The 15,636-nt window shown below is 48.3% G+C and overlaps 1 long non-coding RNA gene across 2 annotated transcripts; it reads left to right on the top strand.

Moving 5' to 3' along the window:
- Nucleotides 1-5,459: 5,459 nt before the first annotated feature.
- On the top strand, nt 5,460-6,995 carry LOC128313835 (uncharacterized). 2 transcript variants are annotated; one of them, XR_008294842.1, is made up of 3 exons: nt 5,460-5,680; nt 6,120-6,313; nt 6,568-6,995. It is a non-coding gene; the product is annotated as an uncharacterized LOC128313835 (long non-coding RNA). The 2 variants fall into 2 exon arrangements; XR_008294841.1 differs by having other exon boundaries at nt 5,460-5,707.
- Nucleotides 6,996-15,636: the final 8,641 nt, after the last annotated feature.

Genomic DNA, 15,636 nt, shown 5'->3' with positions numbered 1-15,636 from the left:
TATTTTGTGGTGCATATCTAGGGATGCATTTTCTATGTTATGTGGGACACAGTTTCTCATAGATCGTTACTTAAAAACTCCTTGCCTTTAAAACAAGGAATGAGTGTAAAGGCGGATAACATGCTCCCATGTGCATTTCTTTGTTCGCTGTCCCCTTTATCACCCCTTGTGCTGTTGGTTGTGGAAGTACCTGATATCCTCAGGAGGGAGAAGGGACAAAATGGAGGAACGCTGGGTTCCTGAATGACCACATGAAGAAGTTTAGTCTCCAATCTAAACACGCACCCAGTACTGTCATGTGAGGAAATCTGTGGGGACATGCTATTGAAATTTGGGGCATTCTCTGGTAATTCAGCATAACCTAATATACCTACAAAATGCTAACCTGAAAGATAACTTAGAAATCAGTCTAGTTCCAATAAAATTGGCTCTTTCAGTCAGTAGCGCGTGAGACGCTTGACCTTGGAGTGTGATTTCACACCCCAAGTTAGCAGTATAGTTGACTTAAAAAATATAAAATAAAATAAGTTTTGAAAAATGACACAGGTAAATTAGGCTATAATGACTGAGCTGCTAAATGGTGGGATGGATCTCCTTACCTCTTCATTCATCCACTGGGAAAGAACATCTGAGGATTCAGATAGTGCCAGTGATGGTAAGGCAGCCAGGTCTTCCCTCTAGGAGCTCAAGGTCTAGACAGGAAGATGGAAAGAACATGAAACAAAAATGTCAATGACATGAGCAATGACTCCATAGAAAAAATCAAGGTGCTACAACTGGGTCCTGAGCTCCACCAGGTGAGGGTCTGACAAGGCTGTGCTGAGGAAACATTATTTCCTGCAACAGTGCAAGAACGAGTCAGCTCTCCACAAATCCGAATATATGTAGCCTGGCAGAAGGCACAGTGGTGCAGACACTCGGAGGCAGAGGTTGGTGTTGCCACAGTGGACATTTTAAAGGACAGCAAGGAGCCTGGAAAGAGCTGGGGAGGACAGCAGAGAGGGAAGGTGAGGAGGGCCAGGGCCTGGGGCAGGAGGACATTTTCAGTACTCTGGTCTCTAGTGCTGTGTGACAATATTCCCTCACCCTTAGTGGCTTCCCCATAAACTTAACATCTCACAAGCCCAGGGGACGAGGAATTCAGCAGTGCTTTGCTGGGGGCTCCTGACAGCCTCTCAGGAGGTTGAGACTGTTGTCATCACTGAGACAGAACCTGCTTCACTCAACCCCTGAGCTCACTTCAGGGTGGTGGCAGGATTCAGTCCACATCGAATGCTTTAGTTCTTCCCTGTCTGTTGTTGTCTCTCAGGGCTAGGCTCTGTGTACCTGTCTGTGTCATTACTCAACACAGGGTGAGTCCCCAGTGTGAGGATCTGAGAGACAACACAGAGAGTGACGGTGAGCACGTGGCTGTGCCACGGACATTTTATCAAGAAAACTTGGTTGGCTTGGGGTCACATTGCCATTTCTTTGGAACAGAAATCAAACACTAAATTCATACCACACTCCAGGAAGGAAATTACACAAGGATGTGTTTACAGGATGTGGGGATCCCAAGGAGCCACTGAGGGGAGGAGAAAGTGAAGACCCTGGCAGGGTCAGTGCCTTGCCCAGAATCACAGACTGGTAAAAAAAGTCAGAACCAGGCATGAACCCAACTCCATGTCCTCTAAATGGGGTCCCTGATTTGACCCAGGTTTTCTGAGGGGGCTCTGGAAAAGTTTTGTTAATGTAACTGTGTGCAGACATGGAGGTTGCAAGGGGTGAGGCTGAAGAGGAGTGTAACAGGAGGCATTCCAGCATGTTCCTCTGTGAGGAGCACTCCAGGCCAGGGCAGCCCACTAAGTGCCACCCTGTCCCCAACTGTACCCAGTTGAAAGGGAGGGAATGTCTCGTGGCACACTACTGACAAAGTCTATGTAAAAGAGCGTTCTGACCTACTAAACCACAACTCTAATCCCACGTGTAAAGATTGCTTTAGAAATTAGAGAGCTTAAGCTCTTAGGAAGTTTTTGGCCATCCTTCACTAGGCAGGTTTGCTATCTCCTGGGACTCCAGAGAGTGACCACTGGTAGACACACATGCACATGCAACACTAACATGCACACACACACGCGCGCGCACATGCACACACTCACATGCACACACACACACACACACACCAGTAAATACTTTGGGGGGGGATCAGAGTAGCAGCAGAAACAGAGGAGGTGAGAAGTGGAAATAATGTGGTTGGATAAATTTCCAACATGTGACACCACTCCTCCAATTTCACAGGTTATCATCCCACGTATGCCTGAGGACATCCTGAGGAAGTACATGCTAGAAGTATCTCCATTGAGCAGAAAAGACAGGGACCATCCCTGAAAGACACATCGCTCATCTGCAGCCAGAAAGAGGTAAGAGTGAAGAGTTGTGTCTCAACCCAAATATGTCTCACAGCTGGGACCCTGGCTGCCCCCAGACCTTTACAGGAGGCTGTGGATAGGGGTGTGTTGGTGTAACTGTGGACTGATGTGACATTTCATGGAGAAAGGGGTGAGCAGTCAGCAAATAGAGGACTATTTGCATAGTTGTTATCCCAAGAGTGGGCTCAGGAGGTGGATCCTAGGCAGTGACATCACTTTGCTCACAATAGGCCCCAGGAGAACTTGGAACCCCCGTAAACAGGCACCCATGTCCGACTAAGGTCGCATACCAGGCTCACTTGTCCACAAACACAGACAGTTAGAGATGTTCTCCCGTTGTTTGCCAACTTACTGGGGCTCTGGATACCAGAAACCCCAGTGTACAGGATTATTCAGATGTTAGAGAGGTTTCCTTCACCCACGCTGGCGATGCCTCAGGATGTTTTCCAGGAGGTCACATAAGGTAATACAGAGCAGCTTAGAGCAGGCCAGGTCAGGTCAAGTCACAGCTTTGAGCCATCCCTGGGCACCCCCCATCCCCTCGTGTTCAGTTTCAGGGAAAGAGGGACCCATGAGGTGCTCCTGTCCTGGACTGGAGGAGGTTGGATGGCAGTGAGCGACCTGGTGGACCCATCATGGCCATGCAGATGTCATGCTGGGAAGGAGGCAAAAGGGATCTTTGAGGTGCCTCTAACCTATAACAGGTTTAATCCATGGCCCTCCAAACATTGCTTCTCCTCCGGGGAGTGTGTGCACACTGTGGTGTCATATCTGGAATGAATTCACATGGGTCTGACGACAAGTGAAAGCAAGCAGACAGGCCTTTGAGGACTCCTGCCTGCATGCTGGGCACTGTCTTTACAGAGCCACATGCCACAGATGAAGGAGAAGTTGAACGATGAGAGCCCCTGCTCTACTTCCCTGAAGGACAGACAGGAGGAAGCTCTGTGCCATCATCAGGATGCCGCGCTGGCTCAGGGAGAGTGCAGTACCAGGGAAACCCAACACCCAGGGCCCAGAGGCAACAAAAAGAATCCCAGGGCACAGAAAACACACTGATACTCCCCTGGTATCTCTCGTAGACTCCTGATCCCAGATGAACCTGGAACCCCATGTGCTCCCCAAACATACCCTCTCAGCCCAAGCCCTGCCATGGCAGGATGCAACATCACCCTCCACTTATTTATAGGAATATCAGAAAAGAGATGTGAAACTATTTCACATCCCATTCTGTCTAGAATACATTGCCATTGTCGTACATGTTTGCTCAACGACTGTTCCCAGGTGTCCCGGTTCGCCTGACCATCCTTCCACACCTTCTCTACGTCTGACACATGTTGATGGTGAGCAGGGAGATTTTTACCCAAAGGACATGGGGCTCGTGGTATTATGTCTACTGCTCTGCACTTTGGTTGCCAAGGAACACGTCCCTGGGGCCCCTCCAGATCTGGAGCAAGGGCCTTACTACCTAGACAGCATTCTGGAAATGAAAACACTTACCTGACCCATTCAGCCCTTCACAAATGCGGGACTGTTACATGATTCTCTTCTGTTGCCATGTCACAGTGTTGCACTGAACATCCTACATGTCCTATTATCCTGACCCAACCTCTGCCAGGTAATGTCCCTATCTTCTGATCCTTAGAATGGACTGTAGTGTTATAAATCACAAGGACAATGCTGTTAATGCAGGGAGGTGCTGTCCATACTCATCTAACAATATGATCTGAGATCCTAACGTGTTCAGTCATTCCCCACCTCAAATTCTCACATGAATGCCAAAATCCTTTTTCCTACTGTGGGCACCAGGTCTCACTCTTGCCACAAGTCACTGGGGGCTGGGTTTTGGGTCTGCATTCTGGATTCCAACCCTCTTGGTGGCCAGAGTGTTGTGTCTGATTTTGCGTCCCTCCTCTGTTCTACCTCAGGGTGAAAAAGCCGCACCGGGGAACGAGAATGAGGGGTGGACTATCAATGCAGGCCTGCTGAAGCAGCAAGTGGAGCACCTCGTGCCCCTCTTCCTGGGGAGAGACCCTAAATACATCTCCACATTCTTGGGCATGTACACAGCTTTTGCTACCACCCAACAGGTCCTGGAACTATTGCTTATGAGGTGAGCACCCTGCCCTTCACAGCCTAGTGTGATTCAGCCCCTTAAAGCTTTGAGTCTAAGGAAAGTCACCAAACCTCCCTGAGTCTCAGTTTGTTCCTCTGATCAGAGCAGAATAACTACAGGTACTCAGTGGGGGCACTGCTTGGAAAGTGACCCTGGCCCTGTGGAAAGGTCTGCTGGCCGGGCTGTGTCTCTGCTGGGTGATCTTTGTCCTCTTCCCCATGATCAAGTTTCTGCCTCATCCTTCACTGTCACCAGGTGTTGAGTTGGGCTCTTTTCCCATTTGAAAAGGAGATGTGACGGTCTATCTGTGTGTCTGAGTCCTGGGTCAAACTAATCAAGGATGCCCAGGATGAGCAGGAGGCCCAGACCCACACCAATATGTGTGATGGAGTTGATTGGGGCCCTATCGTTCATCAAACATACAGGAAGCCCCACTAGGTGCAGGCACTTCTGTAGGAGCTGACTGGGATCCAATGCACAGAGCAGACAGCACCCTCCCCTCCAGAGCTCCATTCTAGTCACCATTCAGTGACCCTGGATATGACAAGAGGTAGTATCCACAGGACACCTGATATGATGCCCTTCTGGCCTCCTCCAAATATGGCTGCTTCTTTCCTGAGACTGAGGAGATGGCGGACCCCGGGAGCAGGAGAAAATGTGAGTAGGCTTGAGCTCATGCTGGAGGGCCTTCCTTCTCCAAGAAGGCAGTGCTGAGACTGTGAGTGGGAGTGGCTGCACAACCCAGCATCCCACACATCTAAGAGTCCTGTGCGAGGGCAAAGTTCTGAGGGTTTCTCCTTGGAAGCAAGTAATGGGTTCCTGTACTGTCTGGTATAGGATGGGCTGTGGGCACAGTGAGACAGCACAGGGTGACAGAGGACAGATTCAGCCCTTTAGACAGTCCAACCCCATCCCCTCCCACTCCCAACCCTGCCTCCATCCCCATCAGGGGACCCAGAATAAAGGCTTTGAGGAGCATCACGCTCACCACGTTGTGGAACTTCAACAGTGGGTGCTTAGCAATTGTTCAGGAGATCCAGTGAGGGCTCAAAACCAGATATCTCCTACCCTGTGAAAGACCAATGTCAGTGGGAGGACACCCACATGTGCAATAAATGAATGAGGCAGCATAGAGGCACAGATCATCACGTTTAAGGTATGAGGAGGGTCCAAGAAAGCCCAGGTAAGAGACAGAGTACCTTTGTCCCGTATGTGTTCAGATTTTCATGGAGTGCTAGCGTATGAAGGCACTTACTCATCCTGACACCACCCCTCCACTCATGCACAGAGTTGAATTCTAGTGGGAGGTAGACAGGGGGACACACCAAGGAGTATGTCTGGGTTCCCCAAGAAGGACAGAGATGACCACATCATTGGTTAAGGGGTTCCCGTCAAATAGAATTTTGACAGTTCCTCTTCAGTGACCAGGACTCTCTCAGGTAGGCTGGCCAAATCACAGGTGGAAAAGGTGTAGAACCACCCTCTGTACATCCATGAGCAGGAGGTATAGAGGCCAGGTTCCACAGGGCTGTCCTGAGACATCAGTGCGGGAAGGCACCCCATGTTGTTTGTTCTGGTTACTTTTGTATCCTCAGGGCCATCTCCTCCATCCTGGGCACCTGACTGGATCAGTACGCCGAGGATTTTTTCCAACGCACACATTTCATCAGCCTGAAGATGCTGCGGGCATATATAGGGGTCCACATGCCACACTCCAAGCTGCAGCGCCACGACCGCCTTCTCTACTCATCACAGAGAAACCATGAACCCAAAGAGCCAGGGTCTCTGGGTGAGGAGGAGTCTGGGTGGGAGATGTGGGCATGTGGTGGGGATGGGGTATGCCACACAGAGCATGTTTCCTGAGACTGCAATTGGGCTAGGAAGAGTGTGTAGTCACAAATCAATGTTCCATTAGCATGGCATCTGGGAGATTTCCTCCTGGTGGGTTCTTTGACTCAGATGACAATGTCTGTGGGAGAGGTTTCCTTTATTTGGAGGTCCATGGAAAGGCAATCATGGTGATGGCAATTTTTATTCTTAAAGCTATGGCATCAGCTCCAGAGCAAGATCCAGACGTCCCTCAGGAGCTAGCTCCTGCTATCTCTGTGATGCCCACTGCAGCTTCGCAGCCCAAGCTGGCTGAAGACACCACTCATCCTGGAGCTCAGCAATTAGAAGAAGCAGTGAAGCTCCCTGCAGAGTCACCACCAGTACAGGTGGTAGTCCCATCTCTGATTCACTGTCAGGAGCTGGAAGAGACACCTGCCCCTTTGGTGGACCCAGACCCTGAGCAGCCTCCAGCCCCAGCTGACAGGGTCACGGAAGTGCTGGAGCAACCACCTACTGCAGCTGATCACCAGCTTCAGCTCCTGAGCAGTGGCGCATGTTGGCTGCAGCCCCAAATGATGGATTCCTTGACCCTGTCATTGAATTCTTTGTAATTTTTGTGTTTGTATAGATATACTTACTGTCCTTATGTATTGTTTTATAAATAAAATATAAATTAACTCCAAAAAATTTTACTCTTATCCTTTTAAATTTTAAATTCAAGTGTCATTACATACATTCCCAGGATTTTACAACCGTGACCACTATGTACTCCTAGAACATTTCCATCACACACACGTGTACTACTAATCACCCACGGCTCATTCCCTCACCCCAGTCTCTGCAACCACCGATATCGGTTTCTGCTGCTGTAACTCCAAAATTTTCAGGTGTGTGCAAACACACAACATGGCCTGTTGTGTCTAGCTACATAACATGAGAGTGATTAATAATTCGTTAAAAATTCAATGAAACTAAGATTTTTATGACAGAGGAATATTCCCCACAGAACAAAGATTATGTGAAGCTCCTCCTTGAAATATCTTCATTATCTGGCATGGGGACCCTTTGAGGTTTGACACAAGACCAGAAGCCAGAAGAGAAATGTCTGGACCAGAGGGATACCTTGAAAATGTTTCATTTTCCTGGACAGGCCATGTTGATTTGGTCTAATGTGCATATTATAAAAATATCTAAGTGAAACATTCAATATTCCATTTATGCTAATTTATTAGGCAATAAAGTATAAAGATCTTAAAGGTTTTCTACAGGTGATGTTTATGTAGTAAACTAAAGATTTAAATAATGAGGACAGGCACCAAGGAGGCTCAATCGGTTGAGTTTCCGAGTTGAATTTGGCTCAGGTCATGATCTCATGGCTCTTGAGATCCAGTCCCAAGTCAGGCTCTGCAATGACAGCTTGAAGCCCTGGTCAGGATTCTCCTTCTCGCTCTTTCCAAATAAATAAATATGAAAAAAAATGAATACATACAAATAAATGCGGAGAAAAAATTTATATTCTTCGAAGAAATAATTGCCCATAAGACATGGTGTCATCTTCCCAGTCCTTTTGCTTTGAGTGCAGCAGGTGTTGTGTTCGGGTCTATGAGTAGTGTGAAAGGTTGGGTGTGGAAGGATCCAGGACTATGGTCTTGTAGTACGTGATGTCCCCACAGTGGACAGGCACAGTCCTGTCCCCTTCTGCATTCTCAGTGGCCACACACCATCATTTATTCTGCATCTCCAGAAGCTGAATGACTGAGCCAATTCCAATAATTTGACTCTCATCATTGTACTGAAGGGGACATCTGTACCACAAATCTCTCCTTCTTTAGGTGTGTACACTGAGCACAGCTTTTGGAACATAATTCATATGCATTTTGCGGGCGCTGCCTCCAGTTTCCAATATCTACAGTCTCTTTATTACGTTGGGGCCTTATGTGAAAAGCAGGGACCCCCGGGACTGACTGGATACCTGAAGAATTAGGAGGACAAGCCAGCACTGAGGCCATCAGGGTACCTAGGGGTGACCCATGGGGCAGGAAAGAAACCACATTCACTCATTGTGATCTCCTGCACAGCATCCCTGCCCCATGTCCCGGAACACACTCGTCCAGGCCCCATCCCATGACAAACCCCAGCCACCTGTGCGCCTCCTGTTCCATAGCTCTGCTTCTCAGTAGAGCAGCCAGTCCCTGCTTTCAGGCCAGTGGAGGATGCAGCCTGGGCCACTGCTGTCTGCTTGCTGGCCCTCCACCCAGGCTGGGTCCCTTACTCTCAGGAAAGTACCTGTAAGTGCAGGTCAGGTCAATGAGTTAAAGACCATGACCTGAATGTGTTCATCCTGAGGATTCAGTGGCAACAGCAAGAACCACTTGAACCTCCGCAAGCAAGAGAGTCTTTTACAAAGCACACCAGGAGCTCCAGGAGCCTGCAGGATGGAGACTCAGTCAACGGTTTGATACCGAGTAAAGCCACTCCACGCTTCAGGCTCCTCCAGCAGTGAAGCCCTGCACCTGCCAGCCCCATCTTTGGGGAACAGTGTCTTTGTCATGAGCAGCCACACAGCACCCTCTGGTGACCACAAGACACACAGGAATACTGCAGGGCTCCCTGATCTCTCAGCGAAGAAAGTGCCATTCCAACTTAGACATCCTCAGAGGATTCCAGGCAGATCAGAAACAACTCTGTAAAACTCAATGATTTTGAGGTGCCTTTCAAGAACTCTATGAAAAATATAGGTCTCTTCCCAACGGCAGTATTCTGAGATGAATTCACTGAACGTTTGAGTCAGGCACTGGGTTCCAGGACAGAAAATAGAGACAAGGTGGCTACCCCCCAAGATGCACAGGGTGTGTTGTGGGAATGTGTTGGGAAGTATATGTCTATGTCACAGCTCTCTGTGTCTGGTTAAACAAAACGTATATCCAAACAAACCTTATTTATGGACCTGGGTGGCACAGTCAGTGAAGCATCTGACTTTGGCTCAGGTTGTGATCTCATGAATTGTATTCTGAGTCCTGCATTGGGCTCTGTGCTGACAACTCAGAGTCTGGAGCCTGCTTCAGATTCTGTGCCTCTCTTTCTCTCAGCTCTTCCCCACTCATTCTCTCTCTCTCTCTCTCTCTCTCTCTCTCTCTCTCTCTGTATACCTCCCTCTCAAGAGTAAATAAACATAGAAAACTTAAAAAAGAAAATAATGAATTTAACCAAGAAGATGAAAGACCTCTTTACTGAAAACCAGAAATCAGTGGAGTAAGAAGTTGAAGGACGGAAATAAGCGGAAAGACATTCTATGCTAGTGGATCCCAAGAATTAAGATGGTCAAAATGTCCACACTACTTAAAGCCATCTACACATTCCCTAGGTGCAGTCCCTATCAAAGTTTAAGCACATCTCCAAAAATAGAATAATCCTTCAATGAGGACAGAACCACAAAAGGCCCTGAATAGCCAAAGTCACTTTGAGAAGGAAGAACACAGCTGGAAGCATCATGCTTTCTAATATTAAACTAGATCTCAAAGCTACAATAACCCAAGCACTATGGTATTGGTGTTAAAACAGACACACAGATCATTGGAACAGAACTGAAGGCCCAGAAAGAAACCCACGCATAGGTAGCCAATTAATTTACAACAAAAGAACCAAGAATATAACATGAGGAAAAGGCAGTCTCCTCAATAGGTGGTGTCAGAAACCCTGGGCACAGAAAAACAACATGCACAGAAAAACAACTTGACACGTATTTAACACCACACACAGAAACGAAGTCAAAATGTATTAAAGACTTAAGACCTAAAACCAGAAAAATACTGGATAAAAACTTGTGCAGAAGGTGTGGGAAATCGCACAATACCGTCCTGAGTTAGGAGATTATAGGGAACGCTTTGCAAAGCAGATCACTGCTCTCTGGCCTTTCTGCAAACAGCCAGCATCAGTTCACTTACCTAGTTGGTGGGCCCCTGGGGGGTAGGCTAGACTACGCTGATCTATGTGTATGTAGGGTGTATGTAGATGTGTATGTGTATGTAGGGTGTATGTAGATGTGTATGTAAGGGTTGGGTTCTGCACGTGCTCACAAAGTCCTTAGATCATGTTGTTGCATGGAATATTTTATCCTGTCTAAATTTGGTTTGCACCATGTCTTTAATACATTCTTTCCAGCATGTGGCCCACTGACGTGTTGCACATTGTTTGTATATTTAATGACTACAGGAGCTTGAGAGCAGCTCACAGAGACGTCCCTTAAACTCCCTGTCGCCTCTCTTGACTTGCATGGAGTTTTAAGCAATCCTTTCTGCTGCCCTTGGCTTTGCTGGACCAAGCCAAGTGCCGAACCCATGAAAATGTTTTTGATCTCAGTCTTGACACTGAGTTTTGGGATTTGACACCAGAAGCCAAACCTACAAAGGAAAAATAAAGAAGTGGGACTACATGAAACTAAAAAAACAAGTTCTGCACAGCAAAAATATCTTCAACAGAATGAAAAGGCAACATAGTGAATGGGAGAAAATACTTGCAAACTACATACATGGTAAAGGGTTGATAGACAAAAGATATAAAGAACTCCTACAGCACAACAATGCAAAAGCAAAGAGCAATTATGAAACTGGCAGAGTCCTGAAGAGGCATTTTTCCAATGAAGCCACACAGATGGCCAGCACATACATGAAGAGATGTGCAATGTCACTCCACGTTAGGGAAATGAAAAGCCAAAAGCAAAGAGATATCACCTGAAACCTGTCTGAATGATCTTATCAAAAAGACAGGAAATTACAAGTGTTGGGTAAAATGTGGAGGAAAGCGAATCATTGTGTTCTGTTGCTGGGATTGGAACTTGGTGCAGCGGCAGTCGAAAACAATATAAAGTTTCCTCAAAAAATTCAAACTAGAACATCCATAGCATCCAGCAATTTCCCTCAATAACCCCCCTAGGTATTACTCAGAACACATGAAATCACTAACTCCCCAAAATACCTTCACACCTGTATTATGCCACATTGTTTATACTAGCCTGGAGGGCATTATGCTAAGTGAAATAAATCACACAGAGAAAGACAAGTACCAAATGCTCTCACATATATGTGAAAACTGAAACAGAAAATAAGAAATCAAAATACAAAAATTCTCAAAACATAATAAAACAAACCCATAAATACATAAAGCTGATTGCAAAGGTGAGGGGCAGGAAGGAGGGAAATAGGTTAAAGGGCAAAAGGCATCAGCGAATAAAAACAGACCATGTCAACAGGAAAATAGAGAGTAAATATGACTTCAATAGCTCAAATTCTAGCTTCCTCTATTTCAAAGACGTTAGTTCATTCCATTACATTCACCAGACCTACCTGAATAATAAGGAATTATTATGACTCGGCAGTTTTTGAAAGATGATTTCTTTACTTCCTATTTCATATCAAAAAGGACAGAGTGCTTAGATTGCTAGCTATGTCAGATTTTCAATTATTTTTATGGTTTATTGAAGGATCATTATGTCGCAAAAATCTCCTTAGATCTAAGTGGACACTCTCGTCACTCTTAACACATGTACATACCACTAAAACAGTACAATAAAGGTAAGGGACATTGTCCATCACACAAAAGTTATTTTTTTCTCCTTGTTGTAGTGAGCGTTTTGTGATGAAAACGTTTCGGGTATCAAGCACATGTATCAAATTCCATGCGATGGGATATGAAGAATATAGTAATCATGGTAATTATGAAAATAATGATATTCAAGATAATCATAATCTCCTTGATTCCTGAGACAGACAACTCACCCCCCGGGGACAAAACAGATGCTTAGGAGCGTGAGCTGGTAAAAGTGGCCTACACCACACCATCTTACTGAAAACATAAAAGTACCAATCATCTTGATATGTAAGTTTGTGAAAGCCTCTGCTCTTAGGCTTTTGCTTTCAGCGAGGTCACGGTGCTGCCTTCAGGATGTTTTCAACCTTTGAGACAGGATTGGAACACTCTATTGAAATGAGAAATTCTATGCAACAAAACAGTCTTTGGAAAGAACTGGGTTCCTAACGCAGTCCGGACTACATACAGGCCACAGCACCACACACACACACACACACACACACACACACCAACAACGTGGGAGAGGTAGAACCCATGGAATGAAAGAGCATTTGCTCAAGAGCTGATTTCAAAAGGAGGCTGAGAGGCGAGCACTGGCTGCTCAAGTACACATGCACTGGTTTCTAGGGACACGGTGGGCTCAGAGTCACTTCTCCCTTGTGCTGCCTGGTGAGTCGCAGAGGAGATGTGATTCCTAAGGTCTGAAACTCTTGAAACACGGAACGAATGCAAGAGAGGAGGCGCTCCACAGAGACATGAAGCACCATGCCCCACAGATATGAAGAGCAAAACCGACAAGTCTGCCTGGAACAAGGAGCTTTTCCATCCACCTTCCTTGGGAGAGTACGAAGAAGACGTTCCCACCCCACATTTTCCAAAAATGATCTTGTACTGAATCCCAAAACCCCAGTCCTCTCCAGCACACAACTCCAAGTAGGAAAGAGTCTGGACCACCCTCTAAAAGAAAGGAGCTCCACGTGTTCATCGCCCATTTGCTTTGAGTTCATTGATTGAAAGTAAATTGCCTTCAGAAATGAAGAGCACAACAGGGAGTTGCACAACCCCTAATTCAGACTCCCCACCCCATAGTCCCATTAACTCCCATGTTAAAGGACCGCCTTTAGCAAAAAGCAGCGTGGGATCTCCCCACCCCATCAGAGGGTGCAACTTTGCCACCAGGGGCGGGGCAGGGCAGGGGGTGTGCAGGGGGGGAGGCAGGAGGCTTGTGTTCACCTGTAGCTTCCACTCTACATCACTTCAACAAGTTCCCTGGCTGGGCTCCAGCAACTCAGGCCCACTACCCTGACTCTCCCTGGAATGTTTCCCTGCACACTGAGGTCCCTGCGCTTCATTTTCACAGGCAGGAATGTTTCATCCTGCTCATAGCTGTGACTTCCCTGGCCCTGCCTTGACATTTCCCCACAACCGCAGGTCCACGCATTCATTCCTTCGCACCTCCACCCTCCAGCCACCAACCCAGTCAGACCTCAAGGGCACTCAGGGAGCCCCCCCCCCCATACCTGTGTCGCTCCCCACCACTGGAACCTAACCCCCCACTCGATCTCGGGCCCTCCTCCTCCAGGGAACCGGGGTAAAACCCATAAAGGTCACTCCTGAGTCCTCCAGACCTCAGCCAGAAAGGAGCGCAAGAAGAATCCAGTAGTACGGGGGGGGGGGGGGGAGGTGGGGGGGGGAATGGAAGGGGAAGACAGAGAGGGGCAGGGGGAAGGCCACATAGGACCCTGTCACGAGGATCCCTATCTTGGCAGCACCACGACTGAGGCAGGTCCTGGAGAGAGGCTGTGGGTCTCAGCTGCTCCACCTTTAGGCTTCTTGCATATGGTCTTTCAGGGGCGCCTGGGGGCATCGCATGCCCTCAGCCCCTGGCAGTGTTGGCGCTCCAGGAGTGCAGCTGCAGCCTGGAGGCGCCTTTGGGAGTTGATCCCGCGAATTGGCCTCTGCCTCCAGGAGCTTCAGGAGCAGCAGGGCCACTACCCTCCTGGGCTGGAGGCTCATGGCTCCCAGTCCTCTGTGAGTGCCCCGCTACCGCTACCTCCACAGCTACCTGGATGCAGGCACCAGGCAGCAGCATGTCCCCGGCGGGGGAGTGGGGTGGGCGTCAGCCCCTGGCTGGCTGAGAGACTTGGGAGCTTGGGCGGCAGGTGGTCTGGGAGCCAGGACACACAGAACAGCTGCAGCTTGAGCTGTGTCCCTCACCGGGCTCAGTACCTGGCCCACACGTCTGCGCGCAGCCATGGGCTCGTTCCCGCACACCCGCTTGGATCTGGGATCCAAGACCCCCGACCTCCCACAGGGGGCACAGCTGCTGGGCGCCAGGGTCTGCAACACCACACCTAGGTGCGCCCACCAGGTGGTATGACCGCCTGCCCACCAACCTGACAGCCAGGAGCCAGGGAGAGGGCTCCAGAGACCAGACTAGTGGGAGAGGGACTGTCAGGTGTCTCTTCCCCCGGTGGAGACCTCCCTGTCACCTCTGAAGAGACCCAGGAAGGTTTTGAAAAGCTGATTTCGCAGGGAGGTGGCTGTACATGAACCTAGTGCTCCCTCTTGCATCCTAGGCCCCTGTGTTTGTTCTTCACTCTCCCTCAGGTTCCTGCAAACCATGGACATCTGCAGCTGTGCACCCTCCCCACTTGGGACCCGTGACCGAAACAGCAGCCCTCAGGGACAGGGAGACACACTGGGAATACGAGACTCCTTCCACCTCCCTTCTCCTTGAAATGTTAGTGCTTTTCAGCTCTGCATGCCCTTCCCATGGCCCTACCTGGACGACACCACCATTGGTCCCACCCTCAAGTCCAACCTGCCACTGCTGACTTTGTCATGTCCTTCAACTCTGTGGAACAGCCTTTCCACCTCCACTACCTCCCACCCCCCATGTTTTCTTCACAATGTGCCTCAGATCCCAACTCATCTGTGTGATTTTTCTTTTCTTTTTTTTCAATTATTTTTTCAATGTTTACTTATTTTGGCGACAGAGAGAGACAGGACATCCTACATGCGATTTTTCAACAAGCATCTATTGAACGTGCAAGGTGTATCAGACCCTGATCTGGAGGGCCAGTGTGCAGAGGTGGGCAAGAAAACTTATGCCTGAGGTTTCAAGGGTAGCCACAGGACTACCATACAGGGTGAGGAGGAGTAGAGAGACCAAGTAGTCAAGGGTTTATACGAAAGGAGCATCAAGGGCACGGACCTACACAGCACTGGAAGGAGAGCAGGGAGTCACGGAAATATGGATCATTGAAGGCTAGTCCCAATGTCCAGCCTTCATCACATGTCCTCACCTGAGGACTTGCAAATAGGCACCCCCAGACTGGACCTGTTAGAAGCAGGACTTACAGGAAAAGCACAAGACTTGTCTGTGGACTTCATTGTCATGGTAAGGACACCATCACACAAGCCCACCAAGGGACTCTGGACTCTGGCAACTCTGACTTACTGTGTACCAAGGGCACAAGTGAAGAGAAAACTAAGCCACAAGCCTAAGAGAATAGAGATGCAAAACCTTTCTCCCCCCAGGGGCAATGTAAATGATCTCATGCTATGCAAACGCAAAAAACCTCTGCTAGCTTTAGAAACTTCACCAGTTTTCTGCCTCATTTATCAGTCTCATCCCAGAAGTAGACCCCCACTTCATTGGCTCTATACAGACCATTTGCCTGCATTCTCCTT

Source organism: Acinonyx jubatus, unplaced genomic scaffold (genome assembly GCF_027475565.1).
Source record: "Acinonyx jubatus isolate Ajub_Pintada_27869175 unplaced genomic scaffold, VMU_Ajub_asm_v1.0 scaffold_58, whole genome shotgun sequence".
Lineage (NCBI taxonomy): Eukaryota > Metazoa > Chordata > Mammalia > Carnivora > Felidae > Acinonyx > Acinonyx jubatus.
This window is presented reverse-complemented; position numbering and strand designations above follow the sequence as displayed.